Below are 5,700 nucleotides of genomic sequence, written 5' to 3'. Positions count from 1 at the left end.
TCTCTGTAGTGTAGTATATGGTCTCTGTAGTGTAGTATATGGTCTCTGTAGTGTAGTATACGGTCTCTGTAGTATAGTATATGGTCTCTGTAGTGTAGTATATGGTCTCTGTAGTGTAGTATATGGTCTCTGTAGTATAGTATATGGTCTCTGTAGTGTAGTATATGGTCTCTGTAGTGTAGTATATGATCTCTGTAGTGTAGTATATGGTCTCTGTAGTGTAGTATATGATCTCTGTAGTGTAGTATATGGTCTCTGTAGTGTAGTATATGGTCTCTGTAGTGTAGTATATGGTCTCTGTAGTGTAGGATATGGTCTCTGTAGTGTAGTATATGATCTCTGTAGTGTAGTATATGGTCTCTGTAGTATAGTATACGGTCTCTGTAGTGTAGTATACGGTCTCTGTAGTGTAGTATACGGTCTCTGTAGTATAGTATATGGTCTCTGTAGTGTAGTATATGATCTCTGCAGTGTAGTATATGATCTCTGTAGTATAGTATATGGTCTCTGTAGTATAGTATATGGTCTCTGTAGTGTAGTATATGATCTCTGTAGTGTAGTATACGGTCTCTGTAGTGTAGTATATGGTCTTTGTAGTGTAGTATATGGTCTCTGTAGTGCAGTATATGGTCTCTGTAGTGTAGGATATGGTCTCTGTAGTGTAGTACATGGTCTCTGTAGTGTAGTATATGGTCTCTGTAGTGTAGTATATGGTCTCTGTAGTGTAGGATATGGTCCCTGTAGTGTAGTATATGGTCTATGTAGTGTAGTATATGGTCTCTGTAGTGTAGTATATGGTCTCTGTAGTGTAGTATATGGTCTCTGTAGTGTAGGATATGGTCTCTGTAGTGTAGTATATGGTCTCTGTAGTGTAGTACATGGTCTCTGTAGTGTAGTATATGGTCTCTGTAGTGTAGTATATGGTCTCTGTAGTGTAGTACATGGTCTCTGTAGTGTAGTATATGGTCTCTGTAGTGTAGTATATGGTCTCTGTAGTGTAGGATATGGTCTATGTAGTGTAGTATATGGTCTATGTAGTGTAGTACATGGTCTCTGTAGTGTAGTATATGGTCTATGTAGTGTAGTATATGGTCTCTGTAGTGTAGTATATGGTCTCTGTAGTGTAGTATATGGTCTCTGTAGTATAGTATATGGTCTCTGTAGTATAGTATATGGTCTCTGTAGTATAGTATATGGTCTTTGTAGTGTAGTATATGGTCTCTGTAGTGTAGTATATGGTCTCTGTAGTGTAGTATATGGTCTCTGTAGTGTAGTATATGGTCTCTGTAGTGTAGTATATGGTCTCTGTAGTATATTATATGGTCTCTGTAGTGTAGTATATGGTCTCTGTAGTATAGTATATGGTCTCTGTAGTGTAGTATATGGTCTCTGTAGTATAGTATATGGTCTCTGTAGTGTAGTATATGGTCTCTGTAGTGTAGTATATGGTCTCTGTAGTGTAGTATATGGTCTCTGTAGTGTAGTATATGGTCTTTGTAGTGTAGTATATGGTCTCTGTAGTATAGTATATGGTCTCTGTAGTGTAGTATATGGTCTCTGTAGTGTAGTATATGGTCTCTGTAGTGTAGTATATGGTCTCTGTAGTGTAGTATATGGTCTCTGTAGTGTAGTATATGGTCTTTGTAGTATAGTATATGGTCTCTGTAGTATAGTATATGGTCTCTGCAGTATAGTATATGATTTACACGTAGAGCAGGCAGTGACTAGCCAAGTCTTTGACTTGCCCATTGACAAACATAAGAGGATGGTTATGTAATAAAGATGAATGGAAAAATGGAGTAACACAATGTATATAACATTCTCCTCTGTCACCAGTTATGTTATGTGGGTGACCTGCAGAGTCAGTACAGAACTGATAATGGACCTGGTTAATTATTACACCATCATTACACATAGGACTACACAGGGACTGAACTTTGCAATGAATTTCACTTGTTCACAGACATTTTATTGGAAGCATAAACTTAAAGGGGATCTCTGATATCTCAGCCCATATCCTCTATTGGGGGCATATAGAGTCCCCATGTCTTTTTACCAGAACAGGACAAAGAACTTTTTAATTCCACTTTAGTTTATAGGAAATCTACCATCAAAATCCATCATGATAAATCATTTACTCATAGATCCAGGCACCGTCACTGTGGTATCTTCTTATGTTTGTTATCCATGGCCTCCTTCCTTTATTGATTATAATTATCAACAATAAAATGATGCTACTGGAGGGGTCCTTCCGTGCTGTAGCTTCACGGGGCGTTACAATGTACAAGAGCACTTCCCCCCCTTCCCACGGTGTGGGATTACATGAGGCAGAGGTGAAGTGGGAACCGAGCAGGGGATGGGGGAGACAGTGTAACAGCGCGTGGAGCTATAGAACAGAGGGGCTCTGGTAACACCCGCTCTCTCAAGAGCCCCTTTGAATCATTAGGATAATTGATTTTAGAAGAAAGGAGGCCATGAATAACAAATATAAGAAGATTTGCACATCTAAACGGTAAATCAGCAACCTCTTGAAAATACTTGGTCCTGAAAGTCAGACAAACCTAGTTTATAGTCGTATAAATGGATGTTTTTCACCGCCCTTTCCCAAAAAATAGGGAGGGGGGTCAAAAGAGGTAAAAGAAGGCCCAGTCAGCCCACCAGCAATGACTCCCTGACTTAGGGCTCTTACAAGGTCAGATGGAGAGGCTAATAGTAAAAACATTTCCTAAAATAATAAAATGAAACATAACACTATAAAACAGCAACAAATTTCATTTCTTTATTGTAGTCAAAAATCGAGTGGTACAGATAATAAATACAACTACTTCTATTATTTTCATTTTGATTGTCGTTCAGTTTGTAAAACCTTCTTTAGTTTTTCTAAACCTAAAAACAAAATAAAATGAGGATTTATCTTCATCTTAAAGTAGTCTAAGTCCAGGTTTGCGGCAGGACATTTATTATACAAGTTATAAGGATCATAATGGCGCAGATTTACTTACCCGGTCCATTCGCGATCCAGCGGCGCGTTCTCTGTGGTGGATTCGGGTCCGGCCGGGATTCGCTAAGGTAGTTCCTCCGCCGTCCACCAGGTAGCGCTGCTGCGCTGAAGTTCCCCGAAATGCACTCAAGTTCACCGCCTATACCTAGTGAAGGTAAGTGCAAGTCTCGCGACACTTTTTTTTTTTTAATGCGGCGGTTTTTCCGAATTCGTGAGGTTTTCGTTCGGCCACGCCCCCGATTTCCGTCGCGTGCACCAAAATCCCGGGGCAATTCAGGGAAAATCGGCGCAAATCGGAAATATTCGGGTAACATGTCGGGAAAACACGAATCGGGCCCTTAGTAAATGACCCCCATTGTCTTAAGAAGCAGGATGGCTGATGGCTGAAGAAGCAAGATTATCACCCACAGAAGATATATTATACTCTACATATGACAGATTACAAAAAATAAGACAATCTTCTTTCTAAGAAGATATAATTGTCACTTCTTTAGAGGATACATGCAATGGCAAGTCATTTTTTAAAAATCTCTTTAAATGGCCCCATACAAGAGGCTCAGTCTACTTAGGATAAGGAAGGATATGTGACAAGGGGATGTACTTACAAATCTGTAAGATATCATCGGGGAGGGCGGTGGTCAAGCGGAACCATCCCGGCTCAGAGCACTCGAATGCTTCACCCCGGATGATGTAAAGTTTCTCAGCAATAAACCGTCTCCACAGATCCGCCTCCGCCTCAAACGTCTGAGGTCTCAGGAACTACATTTAGGAGAAACATCATGAAAGGTGATGAAAGCACTGTGGGGTTCCTGGGCCCATCACTCACACCCTTCATCAGTCAAGTAGAACTTAATGGCCTCAAATTTGGGTCCTCATCAGCTTGACCTCCGGGATCTAGTATTGGGTTACAGATTGGCCCTTCTGGAGGATCCTCTGGTTCTCTACTGGGCCAGTATGACAAAGTAGGGGGAAGAACAAATGAAAGGATGAAATAGCAGGGAAAATGTTTAAGGGATGAAATGATTGGAGGTAACACGAAGGGAGGAGGGTTGGGAAAGGAAGTAAAGGTGGAAATGAAGGACATTTATGGGGGAAACGGAAAGGAGAATAGGAATCAATGAAAGGAAGTGGGAAGGAACTACAAATGTGGATTAAAGTAATAAGGGAATCCTGGACAGGAGTCAGGGCAGGAAGGAAGGTAATAAGAAAGAAAGGAGGAAGGGCATGAACAAGGAAAGAGGAGAGTAAAGAAGGAGAAAGAGAAGGTACTAATGGAAAAATGAAAACAGAAAGGAATAGAAAGGGAATGGAATGGGGAAACAAAGTAATGGGAAAGGAAATTAATGGATAAAGAAAGCGGTGGATAAGGAAAGGAATAGTAAAAGAATGGATAAGGAAATTGATGGACAAAGGATGGGAAAGGAAAGGGGTGGATAAGGAAAGGAATGGGATGGGAAAGAACTGACTGTAACAAAGTGTCAGCTCTACATCCTGCTATAGGGTGATGTTGTCATCATCTTGGTTCCCACCGGAACTGACTATGGTAACATTCTGAACAGTCAGGCTCAAAATGTATGTAGAACATGACACTATAAATGTGATAACTATGTCCTGGTGCGTTACGAACTGGAATCAATGTCACATCAGTCAGAGTTTGATTTACATTGTCCTGTAGGGAGATGAAACTGTAGTGGACACTAGGGGCTCAGAGACCTGATGACTTACCTGATAATAATAATAATTCTTTATTTATATAGCGCACACAGATTACGCAGCGCTGCACAAAGCTTGTCACATCAGTCCCTGTCCCCATGGGGCTCACAATCTAATCAGCCTGCCAGTATGTTTTGGAGTGTGGGAGGAAACCGGAGGACCCGGAGGAAACCCACGCAAACATGGAGAGAACATACAAACTCGATGTTATACTGTCTTTAAAATAAAAAAAACATTGGTCTAGAAAACCCTTCTATAATCACACATAGATCTGATCCACATACCTTCCTGAGATCAGCCCAGACATAGATCCCCGTGGACCGGTGGAGAACTGATATTCCTAGCTTGTTGAGCCCAGTAACAAGCGTCTTCTGAGATTCTCTAAGTAGTTTTTTATTGGTTGGGACATACACATTGTCCAACCAGTCTGCAAAGTAAATGTAAGGTTTTAGACCATTAACTTTCCATAAGCCACCGCTTGTACAGGACTCTCCATGTCCCCCCTTATAGCTGATATCTGCTTGTCTCCATCAACTTTTAAATATGTTGTATCTATTTCTGTTCAGAACTTTAAGCAAAGCAGATACATGAATACTCCAGGCATTAACCCTTATGGGATGTGTAAACCAGTTGTTTTATTGTACAATACAAACGTAGTAACATTTAAAAACAAAAACTATACAAATTTGAAAAAATATATATGAAAAGAATTTTAAAAAGTTCTGGCTTTTGGCATGCCTCATGGGAAAAAAAATGTTTTGTTGGTCGTTTAAGTGTTCATATACTTTTAATAAACCTTACATAAATAAGTTATGCAGGCGACTACATCCCCCTTCATTTGGATCTTATTAGCCTCTTTCCATTCTTCCCAATCAGATTTCTTTCCCATCGTTCACGCTACCTCTATGTAATTTGAAAACTCAGTGAGCAAGATAGAATTCAGCAGAGATTTCTGAATTCTATCTTGCTCACTGAGGTGTCAAATT

At 40.1% G+C, this 5,700-nt stretch overlaps 1 long non-coding RNA gene across 1 annotated transcript; it reads right to left on the bottom strand.

Annotated features, from left to right (window-relative positions):
• Window positions 1-2,836: 2,836 nt before the first annotated feature.
• On the bottom strand, window positions 2,837-5,137 carry LOC140133750 (uncharacterized). Its single transcript, XR_011855943.1, has 3 exons — window positions 4,999-5,137; window positions 3,607-3,760; window positions 2,837-2,886 (listed from the first exon to the last, which is right to left on the bottom strand). It is a non-coding gene; the product is annotated as an uncharacterized lncRNA (long non-coding RNA).
• Between the last annotated feature and the right edge of the window lie 563 nt (window positions 5,138-5,700).

The sequence above is a fragment of the Engystomops pustulosus genome, chromosome 5, assembly GCF_040894005.1.
Source record: "Engystomops pustulosus chromosome 5, aEngPut4.maternal, whole genome shotgun sequence".
Lineage (NCBI taxonomy): Eukaryota > Metazoa > Chordata > Amphibia > Anura > Leptodactylidae > Engystomops > Engystomops pustulosus.
The sequence above is the reverse complement of the archived record's forward strand: the minus strand, read 5'-3'. Positions and strand labels throughout refer to the sequence as shown.